Here is a 13,463-nt window from a genome sequence, read left to right as displayed (position 1 = left end):
GGGAATCAGAGGCAGGGTATCGGATGTGCGGAATCAGAGATGGGGAATCAGAGGTGGGGATTCAGAGGTGGTGAATCAGAGAAGGGGAATCAGAGGCAGGGAATCAGACGCAGGGAATCAGAGGCGTGGAATCATAGCTGGCGAATTAGAGGAGGGGAATTAAAGTTGGGGAATCAGAGGCGGGGAATCAGATATGGGGAAACAGAGGCGGGGATTCAGAGGCGGGGAAACAGAGGCGGGGAATCATAGGCGGGGAATCAGAGATGGGGAATCAGAGGCGGGGAATCAGAGGCAGGGAATCGGATGCCGGAAATCAGAGGCGGGAAATCAGAGCTGGGGAATCAGAGGCGGGGAATCAGAGCTGGGGAATCAGAGGCGGCGAAGCAGATATGGGGAAAATGAGGCGGGGAATCAGATATGGGGAATCAGAGGCGGGGAATCAGATATGGGGAATCAGAGGCTGGGAATCAGAGCGGGGGAAACAGAGGCGGGGAATAAGATATGGGGAATCAGAGGTGGGGAATCAGTGGTGGGGAATCAGTGGCAGGGAATCAGAGGCGGGGAATCAGAGGCGGGGATTCAGAGGCAGGGAATCAGACACGGGGAATCAGAGGTGGGGAATCAGAGATGGGGAATCAGAGGCGGGGAATCAGAGGCAGGGAATCAGACGCGGGGAATCAGAGGCGGGGAATCAGAGCTGGGGAATCAGAGGTGGGGAATCAGAGTCGGGGAATCAGAGGCAGGGAATCGGATGTGCGGAATCAGAGATGGGGAATCAGAGGTGGGGAATCAGAGGCGGGGAATCAGAGGCAGGAAATCAGACACGGGGATTCAGAGGCTGGGAATCAGACGGGGGGAATCAAAGGCGGGGAATCAGAGCTGGTGAATAAGAGGCAGGGAATAAGAGTTGGGGATTCAGAGGCGGGGAATCAGATATGGGGAAACAGAGGCGGGGAATCAGAGGCGGGCAAACAGAGGCGGGGAATTAGATATGGGGAATCAGAGGTGGGGAATCAGAGGTGGTGAATCAGAGATGGGGAATCACAGGCGGGGAATCAGAGGCAGGGAATAGAACGCGGGGAATCAGAGGCAGGGAATCAGAGCTGGGGAATCAGAGGCGGGGAAGCAGATATGGGGAAACAGAGGCGGGGAATGAGAGGCGGGGAAACAGAGGCAGGGAATCAGACATGTGGAATCGGATGCGGGGAATCAGAGGTGGGGAATCAGAGCTGGGGAATCAGAGGCGGGGAATCAGAGTTGGGGCATCAGAGGTGGGGAATTAGATATGGGGAAACAGAGGCGGGGAATCAGAGGCGGGGAAACAGAGGCGGGGAATCAGATATGGGGAATCAGAGGTGGGGAATCAGAGGCAGGGAATCAGATGTGCGGAATCAGAGATGGGGAATCAGAGGCAGGGAATCAGAATCAGATGCGGGGAATTTGAGGCCGGGAATCAGAGGCCGGGAATCAGATGCTGGGAATAAGAGGCCGGGAATCAGAGGTGGGGAATCAGAGTCCGGGAATCAGAGATGGGGATTCATAGGCGGGGAATGAGATATGGAGAATCAGAGGCGGGGAATCAGAGGCGGGGAAACAGAGGCAGGGAATCAGATATGGGGAATCAGAGGCGAGGAATCAGAGGTGGGGAATCATAGGCAGGGAATCGGATGTGCGGAATCAGAGATGGGAGAATCAGAGGCCGGGAATCAGAGGTGGTGAACCAGAGATGGGGAATCAGAGGCGGTGAATCAGAGGCAGGGAATCAGACGCGGGGAATCAGAGGTGGGCAATCAGAGGCGGGGAATCAGATATGGGGAATCAGAGGCGGGGAATCAGAGGCGGGGAAACAGAGGCGGGGAATCAGATATGGGGAATCAGAGGTGGGGCATCAGAGGTTGTGAATCACAGATGGGGAATCAGAGGCGGGGAATCAGAGGCAGGGAATCAGACGCGGGGAATCAGAGGCGGGGATTCAGAGCTGGGGAATCAGAGGCGGGGAATCAGAGTTGGGGAATCAGAGGCGGGGAATCAGATATGGGGTATCAGAGGCAGGGAATCAGAGGCAGGAAAACAGAGGCGTGGAATCAGATATGGGGAATCAGAGGTGGGGAATCAGGGGCAGGGAATCAGTGGCAGGGAATCAGACGCGGGGAATCAGAGTCGGGGAATCAGAGGCAGGGAATCAGACACGGGGAATCAGAGGCGGGGAATCAGAGATGGGGAATCAGAGGCGGGGAATCAGAGGCAGGGAATCGGATTCCGGGAATCAGAGGCGGGAAATCAGAGCTGGGGAATCAGAGGCGGGGAATCAGAGTTGGGGAATCAGAGGCGGCGAAGCAGATATGGGGAAATAGAGGCGGGGAATCAGATATGGGGAATCAGAGGCAGGGAATCAGATATGGGGAATCAGAGGCTGGGAATCAGAGGGGGGGAAACAGAGGCGGGGAATAAGATATGGGGAATCAGAGGTGGGGAATCAGGGGCGGGGAATCAGTGGCAGGGAATCGGAGGCGGGGAATCAGAGGCGGGGAATCAGAGGCAGGGAATCAGACACGGGGAATCAGAGGTGGGGAACCAGAGATGGTGAATCAGAGGCAGGGAATCAGAGGCAGGGAATCAGACGCGGGGAATCAGAGGCGGGGAATCAGAGCTGGGGAATCAGAGGCAGGGAATCAGAGGCAGGGAATCAGATGCGGGGAATCAGAGGTGGGGAATCAGAGCTAGGGAATCAGAGGTGGGGAATCAGAGTCAGGGAATCAGAGGCAGGGAATCGGATGTGCGGAATCAGAAATGGGGAATCAGAGGTGGGGAATCAGGGGCGGGGAATCAGTGGCAGGGAATCAGAGGCCGGGAATAAAAGGCGGGGAATCAGAGCTGGGGAATCAGAGGCCGGGAATCAGAGGCAGGGAAACAGAGGCGGGGAATCAGATATGGGGAATCAGAGGTGGGGAATTAGAGGTGGGGAATCAGATATGGGGAATCAGAGGTGGGGAATCAGGGGCGGGGAATCAGTGGCAGGGAATCAGAGTCCGGGAATAAAAGGCGGGGAATCAAAGCTGGGGAATCAGAGGCCGGGAATCAGAGGCAGGGAAACAGAGGCGGGGAATCAGATATGGGGAATCAGAGGTGGGGAATTAGAGGTTGCGAATAAGAGGCAGGGAATCAGAGGCGGGGAATCAGAGGCGGGGAATCAGAGGCAGGGAATCGGATGTGCGGAATCAGAGATGGGGAATCAGAGGTGGGGAATCATAGCTGGCGAATTAGAGCAGGGGAATTAAAGTTGGGGAATCAGAGGCGGGGAATCAGATATGGGGAAACAGAGGCGGGGAATCAGAGGCGGGGAAACAGAGGCGGGGAATCATAGGCGGGGAATCAGAGATGGGGAATCAGAGGCGGGGAATCAGAGGCGGGCAAACAGAGGCGGGGAATTAGATATGGGGAATCAGAGGTGGGGAATCAGAGGTGGTGAATCAGAGATGGGGAATCACAGGCGGGGAATCAGAGGCAGGGAATAGAACGCGAGGAATCAGAGGCAGGGAATCAGAGCTGGGGAATCAGAGGCGGGGAATCAGATATGGGGAAACAGAGGCGGGGAATCAGAGGCGGGGAAACAGAGGCAGGGAATCAGACATGGGGAATCGGATGCGGGGAATCAGAGGTGGGGAATCAGAGCTGGGGAATCAGAGGCGGGGAATCAGAGTTGGGGAATCAGAGGCGGCGAAGCAGATATGGGGAAAATGAGGCGGGGAATCAGATATGGGGAATCAGAGGCGGGGAATCAGATATGGGGAATCAGTGGTGGGGAATCAGTGGCAGGGAATCAGAGGCGGGGAATCAGAGGCGGGGAATCAGAGGCGGGGATTCAGAGGCAGGGAATCAGACACGGGGAATCAGAGGTGGGGAATCAGAGATGGGGAATCAGAGGCGGGGAATCAGAGGCAGGGAATCAGATGCGGGGAATCAGAGGCGGGGAATCAGAGCTGGGGAATCAGAGGTGGGGAATCAGAGTCGGGGAATCAGAGGCAGGGAATCGGATGTGCGGAATCAGAGATGGGGAATCAGAGGTGGGGAATCAGAGGCGGTGAATCAGAGATGGGGAATCAGAGGCGGGGAATCAGAGGCAGGAAATCAGACACGGGGATTCAGAGGCTGGGAATAGAACGCGAGGAATCAGAGGCAGGGAATCAGAGCTGGGGAATCAGAGGCGGGGAATCAGATATGGGGAAACAGAGGCGGGGAATCAGAGGCGGGGAAACAGAGGCAGGGAATCAGACATGGGGAATCGGATGCGGGGAATCAGATGTGCGGAATCAGAGATGGGGAATCAGAGGCAGGGAATCAGAATCAGAAGCGGGGAATTAGAGGCCGGGAATCAGAGGCCGGGAATCAGATGCTGGGAATAAGAGGCCGGGAATCAGAGGTGGGGAATCAGAGTCCGGGAATCAGAGATGGGGATTCAGAGGCGGGGAATGAGATATGGAGAATCAGAGGCGGGGAATCAGAGGCGGGGAAACAGAGGTGGGGAATCAGATATGGGGAATCAGAGGTGGCGAATCAAAGGCGGTGAATCAGAGATGGGGAAACAGAGGCGGGGAATCAGAGGCGTGGAAACAGAGGTGGGGAATCACATATGGGGAATCAGAGGCGGGGAAACAGAGGCAGGGAAGCAGATATGGGGAATCAGAGGCGAGGAATCAGAGGTGGGGAATCATAGGCAGGGAATCGGATGTGCGGAATCAGAGATGGGGAATCAGAGGCCGGGAATCAGAGGTGGTGAACCAGAGATGGGGAATCAGAGGCGGTGAATCAGAGGCAGGGAATCAGACGCGGGGAATCAGAGGTGGGCAATCAGAGGCGGGGAATCAGATATGGGGAATCAGAGGCGGGGAATCAGAGGCGGGGAAACAGAGGCGGGGAATCAGATATGGGGAATCAGAGGTGGGGCATCAGAGGTTGTGAATCACAGATGGGGAATCAGAGGCGGGGAATCAGAGGCAGGGAATCAGACGCGGGGAATCAGAGGCGGGGATTCAGAGCTGGGGAATCAGAGGTGGGGAATCAGAGTTGGGGAATCAGAGGCGGGGAATCAGATATGGGGAATCAGAGGCAGGGAATCAGAGGCAGGAAAACAGAGGCGGGGAATCAGATATTGGGAATCAGAGGTGGGGAATCAGGGGCAGGGAATCAGTGGCAGGGAATCAGACGCGGGGAATCAGAGTCGGGGAATCAGAGGCAGGGAATCAGACACGGGGAATCAGAGGCGGGGAATCAGAGATGGGGAATCAGAGGCGGGGAATCAGAGGCAGGGAATCGGATTCCGGGAATCAGAGGCGGGAATTCAGAGCTGGGGAATCAGAGGCGGGGAATCAGAGTTGGGGAATCAGAGGCGGCGAAGCAGATATGGGGAAATAGAGGCGGGGAATCAGATATGGGGAATCAGAGGCAGGGAATCAGATATGGGGAATCAGAGGCTGGGAATCAGAGGGGGGGAAACAGAGGCGGGGAATAAGATATGGGGAATCAGAGGTGGGGAATCAGGGGCGGGGAATCAGTGGCAGGGAATCAGAGGCGGGGAATCAGAGGCGGGGAATCAGAGGCAGGGAATCAGACACGGGGAATCAGAGGTGGGGAATCAGAGATGGGGAATCAGAGGCAGGGAATCAGAGGCAGGGAATCAGACGCAGGGAATCAGAGGCGGGGAATCAGAGCTGGGGAATCAGAGGCGGGGAATCAGAGGCAGGGAATCAGACGCGGGGAATCAGAGGCGGGGAATCAGAGCTGGGGAATCAGAGGTGGGGAATCAGAGTCAGGGAATCAGAGGCAGGGAATCGGATGTGCGGAATCAGAAATGGGGAATCAGAGGTGGGGAATCATAGGCAGGGAATCGGATGTGCGGAATCAGAGATGGGGAATCAGAGGCCGGGAATCAGAGGTGGTGAACCAGAGATGGGGAATCAGAGGCGGTGAATCAGAGGCAGGGAATCAGACGCGGGGAATCAGAGGTGGGCAATCAGAGGCGGGGAATCAGATATGGGGAATCAGAGGCGGGGAATCAGAGGCGGGGAAACAGAGGCGGGGAATCAGATATGGGGAATCAGAGGTGGGGCATCAGAGGTTGTGAATCACAGATGGGGAATCAGAGGCGGGGAATCAGAGGCAGGGAATCAGACGCGGGGAATCAGAGGCGGGGATTCAGAGCTGGGGAATCAGAGGCGGGGAATCAGAGTTGGGGAATCAGAGGCGGGGAATCAGATATGGGGAATCAGAGGCAGGGAATCAGAGGCAGGAAAACAGAGGCGGGGAATCAGATATTGGGAATCAGAGGTGGGGAATCAGGGGCAGGGAATCAGTGGCAGGGAATCAGACGCGGGGAATCAGAGTCGGGGAATCAGAGGCAGGGAATCAGACACGGGGAATCAGAGGCGGGGAATCAGAGATGGGGAATCAGAGGCGGGGAATCAGAGGCAGGGAATCGGATTCCGGGAATCAGAGGCGGGAAATCAGAGCTGGGGAATCAGAGGCGGGGAATCAGAGTTGGGGAATCAGAGGCGGCGAAGCAGATATGGGGAAATAGAGGCGGGGAATCAGATATGGGGAATCAGAGGCAGGGAATCAGATATGGGGAATCAGAGGCTGGGAATCAGAGGGGGGGAAACAGAGGCGGGGAATAAGATATGGGGAATCAGAGGTGGGGAATCAGGGGCGGGGAATCAGTGGCAGGGAATCAGAGGCGGGGAATCAGAGGCGGGGAATCAGAGGCAGGGAATCAGACACGGGGAATCAGAGGTGGGGAATCAGAGATGGGGAATCAGAGGCAGGGAATCAGAGGCAGGGAATCAGACGCGGGGAATCAGAGGCGGGGAATCAGAGCTGGGGAATCAGAGGCGGGGAATCAGAGGCAGGGAATCAGACGCGGGGAATCAGAGGCGGGGAATCAGAGCTGGGGAATCAGAGGTGGGGAATCAGAGTCAGGGAATCAGAGGCAGGGAATCGGATGTGCGGAATCAGAAATGGGGAATCAGAGGTGGGGAATCAGAGGCGGTGAATCAGAGATGGGGAATCAGAGGCGGGGAATCTGAGGCAGGAAATCAAACACGGGGATTCAGAGGCTGGGAATCAGACGGGGGGAATCAAAGGCGGGGAATCAGAGCTGGTGAATCAGAGGCAGGGAATCAGAGTTGGGGATTCAGAGGCGGGGAATCATATATGGGGAAACTAAGGCGGGGAATCAGAGGCGGGCAAACAGAGGCGGGGAATTAGATATGGGGAATCAGAGGTGGGGAATCAGAGGTGGTGAATCAGAGATGGGGAATCACAGGCGGGGAATCAGAGGCAGGGAATAGAACGCGGGGAATCAGAGGCAGGGAATCAGAGCTGGGGAATCAGAGGCGGGGAATCAGATATGGTGAAACAGAGGCGGGGAATCAGAGGCGGGGAAACAGAGGCGGGGAATCAGACATGGGGAATCGGATGCGGGGAATCAGAGGCGGGTAATCAGAGCTGGGGAATCAGAGGCGGGGAATCAGAGTTGGGGCATCAGAGGTGGGGAATTAGATATGGGGAAACAGAGGCGGGGAATCAGAGGCGGGGAAACAGAGGCGGGGAATCAGATATGGGGAATCAGAGGTGGGGACTCAGAGGCAGGGAATCAGATGTGCGGAATCAGAGATGGGGAATCAGAGGCAGGGTATCAGAATCAGAAGCGGGGAATCAGAGGCCGGGAATCAGAGGCCGGGAATCAGATGCTGGGAATAAGAGGCCGGGAATCAGAGGTGGGGAATCAGAGTCCGGGAATCAGAGATGGGGATTCAGAGGCGGGGAATGAGATATGGAGAATCAGAGGCGGGGAATCAGAGGCGGGGAAACAGAGGTGGGGATTCAGATATGGGGAATCAGAGGTGGCGAATCAAAGGCGTTGAATCAGACGCGGGGAATCAGAGGCGGGAAATCAGAGCTGGGGAATCAGAGGCGGGGAATCAGAGTTGGGGAATCAGAGGCGGCGAAGCAGATATGGGGAAATAGAGGCGGGGAATCAGATATGGGGAATCAGAGGTGGGGAATCAGGGGCGGGAAATCAGTGGCAGGGAATCAGAGGCGGGGAATCAGAGGCGGGGAATCAGAGGCAGGGAATCAGACACGGGGAATCAGAGGTGGGGAATCAGAGATGGGGAATCAGAGGCGGGGAATCAGAGGCAGGGAATCAGACGCGGGGAATCAGAGGCGGGGAATCAGAGCTGGGGAATCAGAGGCGGGGAATCAGAGGCAGGGAATCAGACGCGGGGTATCAGAGGCGGGGAATCAGAGCTGGGGAATCAGAGGTGGGGAATCAGAGTCGGGGAATCAGAGGCAGGGAATCGGATGTGCGGAATCAGAAATGGGGAATCAGAGGTGGGGAATCAGAGGCGGTGAATCAGAGATGGGGAATCAGAGGCGGGGAATCTGAGGCAGGAAATCAGACACGGGGATTCAGAGGCTGGGAATCAGACGGGGGGAATCAAAGGTGGGGAATCAGAGCTGGTGAATCAGAGGCAGGGAATCAGAGTTGGGGATTCAGAGGCTGGGAATAAGATATGGGGAAACAGAGGCGGGGAATCAGACGCGGGCAAACAGAGGCGGGGAATTAGATATGGGGAATCAGAGGTGGGGAATCAGAGGTGGTGAATCAGAGATGGGGAATCACAGGCGGGGAATCAGAGGCAGGGAATAGAACGCGGGGAATCAGAGGCAGGGAATCAGAGCTGGGGAATCAGAGGCGGGGAATCAGATATGGGGAAACAGAGGCGGGGAATCAGAGGCGGGGAAACAGAGCCGGGGAATCAGACATGGGGAATCGGATGCGGGGAATCAGAGGCGGGGAATCAGAGCTGGGGAATCAGAGGCTGGGAATTAGAGTTGGGGCATCAGAGGTGGGGAATTAGATATGGGGAAACAGAGGCGGGGAATCAGAGGCGAGGAAACAGAGGCGGGGAATCAGATGTGCGGAATCAGAGATGGGGAATCAGAGGCAGGGAATCAGATGTGCGGAATCAGAGATGGGGAATCAGAGGCAGGGTATCAGAATCAGAAGCGGGGAATCAGAGGCCGGGAATCAGAGGCCGGCAATCAGATGCTGGGAATTAGAGGCCGGGAATCAGAGGTGGGGAATCAGAGTCCGGGAATCAGAGATGGGGATTCAGAGGCGGGGAATGAGATATGGAGAATCAGAGGCGGGGAATCAGAGGCGGGGAAACAGAGGTGGGGATTCAGATATGGGGAATCAGATATGGGGAATCAGAGGCAGGGAATCAGATATGGGGAATCAGAGGCTGGGAATCAGAGGGGGGGAAGCAGAGGCGGGGAATCAGAGGCAGGGAATCAGACGCGGGGAATCAGAGGCGGGGAATAAGAGCTGGGGAATCAGAGGTGGGGAATCAGAGTCGTGGAATCAGAGGCAGGGAATCGGATGTGCGGAATCAGAAATGGGGAATCAGAGGTGGGGAATCAGAGGCGGTGAATCAGAGGCGGTGAATCAGAGATGGGGAATCAGAGGCTGGGAATCAGAGGCAGGAAATCAGACACGGGGATTCAGAGGCTGGGAATCAGACGGGGGGAATCAAAGGCGGGGAATCAGAGCTGGTGAATCAGAGGCAGGGAATCAGAGTTGGGGATTCAGAGGCGGGCAATCAGATATGTGGAAACAGAGGAGGGGAATCAGAGGCGGGCAAACAGAGGCGGGGAATTAGATATGGGGAATCAGAGGTGGGGAATCAGAGGTGGTGAATCAGAGATGGGGAATCACAGGCGGGGAATCAGAGGCAGGGAATGGAACGCGGGGAATCAGAGGCAGGGAATCAGAGCTGGGGAATCAGAGGCGGGGAATCAGATATGGGGAAACAGCTGTGAATCAGAGGCGGGGAAACAGAGGCGGGGAATCAGACATGGGGAATCGGATGCAGGGAATCAGAGCTGGGGAATCAGAGCTGGGGAATCAGAGGCGGGGAATCAGAGTTGGGGCATCAGAGGTGGGGAATTAGATATGGGGAAACAGAGGCGGGGAATCAGAGGCGGGGAAACAGAGGCGGGGAATCAGATATGGGGAATCAGAGGTGGGGACTCAGAGGCCGGGAATCAGATGTGCAGAATCAGAGATGGGGAATCAGAGGCAGGGAATCAGAATCAGAAGCGGGGAATCAGAGGCTGGGAATCGGAGGCCGGGAATCAAATGCTGGGAATAAGAGGCTGGGAATCAGAGGTGGGGAATCAGAGTCCGGGAATCAGAGATGAGGATTCAGAGGCGGGAAATGAGATATGGAGAATCAGAGGCGGGGAATCAGAGGCGGGGAAACAGAGGTGTGGAATCAGGTATGGGGAATCAGAGGTGGCGAATCAAAGGCGGTGATTTAGAGATGGGGAATCAGAGGCGGGGAATCAGAGGCAGGGAATCAGATGCGGGGAATCAGAGGCGGGGAATCAGAGCTGGCGAATCAGAGGCGGGGAATCAGAGGCGGGGAATAAGAGCTGGGGAATCAGAGGTGGGGAATCAGAGTCGTGGAATCAGAGGCAGGGAATCGGATGTGCGGAATCAGAAATGGGGAGTCAGAGGTGGGGAATCAGAGGCGGTGAATCAGAGATGGGGAATCAGAGGCGGGGAATCAGAGGCAGGAAATCAGACACGGGGATTCAGAGGCTGGGAATCAGACGGGGGGAATCAAAGGCGGGGAATCAGAGCTGGTGAATCAGAGGCAGGGAATCAGAGTTGGGGATTCAGAGGCGGGCAATCAGATATGTGGAAACAGAGGAGGGGAATCAGAGGCGGGCAAACAGAGGCGGGGAATTAGATATTGGGAATCAGAGGTGGGGAATCAGAGGTGGTGAATCAGAGATGGGGAATCACAGGCGGGGAATCAGAGGCAGGGAATGGAACGCGGGGTATCAGAGGCAGGGAATCAGAGCTGGGGAATCAGAGGCGGGGAATCAGATATGGGGAAACAGCGGTGAAACAGAGGCGGGGAAACAGAGGCGGGGAATCAGACATGGGGAATCGGATGCAGGGAATCAGAGGTGGGGAATCAGAGCTGGGGAATCAGAGGCGGGGAATCAGAGTTGGGGCATCAGAGGTGGGGAATTAGATATGGGGAAACAGAGGCGGGGAATCAGAGGCGGGGAAACAGAGGCGGGGATTCAGATATGGGGAATCAGAGGTGGGGAATCAGAGGCAGGGAATCAGATGTGCGGAATCAGAGATGGGGAATCAGAGGCAGGGAATCAGAATCAGAAGCGGGGAATTAGAGGCCGGGAATCAGAGGCCGGGAATCGGATGCTGGGAATAAGAGGCCGGGAATCAGAGGTGGGGAATCAGAGTCCGGGAATCAGAGATGGGGATTCAGAGGCGGGGAATGAGATATGGAGAATCAGAGGCGGGGAATCAGAGGCGTGGAAACAGAGGTGTGGAATCAGATATGGGGAATCAGAGGTGGCGAATCAAAGGCGGTGATTTAGAGATGGGGAATCAGAGGCGGGGAATCAGAGGCAGGGAATCAGATGCGGGGAATCAGAGGCGGGGAATCAGAGCTGGCGAATCAGAGGCGGGGAATCAGAGGTGGGCAATCAGAGCCGGGGAATCAGATATGGGGAATCAGAGGCGGGGAATCAGAGGCGGGGAAACAGAGGCGGGGAATCAGATATGGGGAATCAGAGGTGGGGAATCAGAGGTTGTAAATCAGAGATGGGGAATCAAGGCGGGGAATCAGAGGCAGGGAATCAGACGCGGGGAATAAGAGGCGGGGATTCAGAGCTGGGGAATCAGAGGCGGGGAATCAGAGTTGGGGAATCAGAGGCAGGGAATCAGATATGGGGAACCAGAGGCGGGGAATCAGAGGCGGGGAAACAGAGGCGGGGAATCAGATATGGGGAATCAGAAGTGGGGAATCAGCGGCAGGGAATCAGTGGCAGGGAATCAGAGGCGGGGAATCAGAGGCGGGGAATCAGAGGCAGGGAATCAGACACGGGGAATCAGAGGCGGGGAATCAGAGATGGGGAATCAGAGGCGGGGAATCAGAGGCAGGGAATCGGACGCCGGGAATCAGAGGCGGGGAATCAGAGCTGGGGAATCAGAGGCGGGGAATCAGAGTTGGGGAATCAGAGGCGGGGAATCAGATATGGGGAAATAGAGGAGGGGAATCAGATATGGGGAATGAGAGGTGTGGAATCAGAGGTTGGGAATCAGAGGCAGGGAATCAGAGGCGGGGAAACAGAGGCGGGGAATCAGATATGGGGAATCAGTGGTGGCGAATCAAAGGCGGTGAAACAGAGATGGGGAATCAGGGCAGGGAATCAGAGGCAGGGAATCAGAGCTGGGGAAACAGAGGCGGGGAATCAGATATGGGGAATCAGAGGTGGGGAATCAGGGGCGGGGAATCAGTGGCAGGGAATCAGAGGCCGAGAATAAAAGGCGGGGAATCAGAGCTGGGGAATCAGAGGCCGGGAATCAGAGGCAGGGAAACAGAGGCGGGGAATCAGATATGGGGAATCAGAGGTGGGGAATTAGAGGTTGCGAATAAGAGGCAGGGAATCAGAGGCGGGGAATCAGAGGCGGGGAATCAGAGGCAGGGTATCGGATGTGCGGAATCAGAGATGGGGAATCAGAGGTGGGGATTCAGAGGTGGTGAATCAGAGAAGGGGAATCAGAGGCAGGGAATCAGACGCAGGGAATCAGAGGCGTGGAATCATAGCTGGCGAATTAGAGGAGGGGAATTAAAGTTGGGGAATCAGAGGCGGGGAATCAGATATGGGGAAACAGAGGCGGGGATTCAGAGGCGGGGAAACAGAGGCGGGGAATCATAGGCGGGGAATCAGAGATGGGGAATCAGAGGCGGGGAATCAGAGGCAGGGAATCGGATGCCGGAAATCAGAGGCGGGAAATCAGAGCTGGGGAATCAGAGGCGGGGAATCAGAGCTGGGGAATCAGAGGCGGCGAAGCAGATATGGGGAAAATGAGGCGGGGAATCAGATATGGGGAATCAGAGGCGGGGAATCAGATATGGGGAATCAGAGGCTGGGAATCAGAGCGGGGGAAACAGAGGCGGGGAATAAGATATGGGGAATCAGAGGTGGGGAATCAGTGGTGGGGAATCAGTGGCAGGGAATCAGAGGCGGGGAATCAGAGGCGGGGATTCAGAGGCAGGGAATCAGACACGGGGAATCAGAGGTGGGGAATCAGAGATGGGGAATCAGAGGCGGGGAATCAGAGGCAGGGAATCAGACGCGGGGAATCAGAGGCGGGGAATCAGAGCTGGGGAATCAGAGGTGGGGAATCAGAGTCGGGGAATCAGAGGCAGGGAATCGGATGTGCGGAATCAGAGATGGGGAATCAGAGGTGGGGAATCAGAGGCGGGGAATCAGAGGCAGGAAATCAGACACGGGGATTCAGAGGCTGGGAATCAGACGGGGGGAATCAAAGGCGGGGAATCAGAGCTGGTGAATAA

This window comes from Narcine bancroftii, chromosome 4, assembly GCF_036971445.1.
Source record: "Narcine bancroftii isolate sNarBan1 chromosome 4, sNarBan1.hap1, whole genome shotgun sequence".
NCBI classification, from domain to species: domain Eukaryota; kingdom Metazoa; phylum Chordata; class Chondrichthyes; order Torpediniformes; family Narcinidae; genus Narcine; species Narcine bancroftii.
The sequence above is the reverse complement of the archived record's forward strand: the minus strand, read 5'-3'. Positions refer to the sequence as shown.